This window comes from Nestor notabilis, unplaced genomic scaffold (genome assembly GCF_000696875.1).
Source record: "Nestor notabilis isolate BGI_N333 unplaced genomic scaffold, ASM69687v1 scaffold16885, whole genome shotgun sequence".
NCBI classification, from domain to species: domain Eukaryota; kingdom Metazoa; phylum Chordata; class Aves; order Psittaciformes; family Psittacidae; genus Nestor; species Nestor notabilis.
Window position 1 is genome coordinate 497 of NW_009929016.1, and position 534 is coordinate 1030.

The window sequence follows — 534 nt, forward strand, 5'->3', positions numbered from 1 at the left end:
GCCCCTGACCCGCACAGCGGCTGCTCCATGTGGTTAATCCCGTTATTCCACCCGAATGGGCAGCGGGATGAGGTCCCAGCTGCAGAGCCTGGTGTGCCATGTGTGTCGTATGTGCCACAGTGGAGGGGGGGGGGCGCCCCCAAACCCTCCGGGTAAGGCCACAGCTGCCCCCAGCCCCCCTTTGGGGCACACAGAGGAGGCCAATGGCCAATGAACACCACCAGGGATGGAGCATTTCCCATCCCTGGAGCAATGTCCTCGCTCGGCTGCGTCCCACACTTGACTTTGCAGCCCCACAGCCATGGGGGGGGGGGTTGTTGGACAGTGGCTCCCCCAGGCCCATGTGCAGATGGGGGCTCAGCTGCAGCCCGTGGTGACCCGGTGGCAATGGCTTTGGCTCCGGTGGGCGCCAGCATGAGCAGCCACAGCTGCCACCCCCTCTGGGGGACAGCAGAGGCACAACCCCCCTCCTGCTTCCTGGGAAGAGCTGTTTTCCCTCCTCTTTTCCACGCCGATGAGGCAGGGTTCGGGCCT

General features: G+C 65.2%; 1 protein-coding gene across 1 annotated transcript in view; it reads left to right on the forward strand.

Annotated features, from left to right (window-relative positions):
* SYCE2 (synaptonemal complex central element protein 2) overlaps window positions 1–534 on the forward strand; it is a 948-nt gene that overhangs the window by 230 nt on the left and 184 nt on the right. The gene's annotated exons all lie outside the window — the stretch shown is intronic.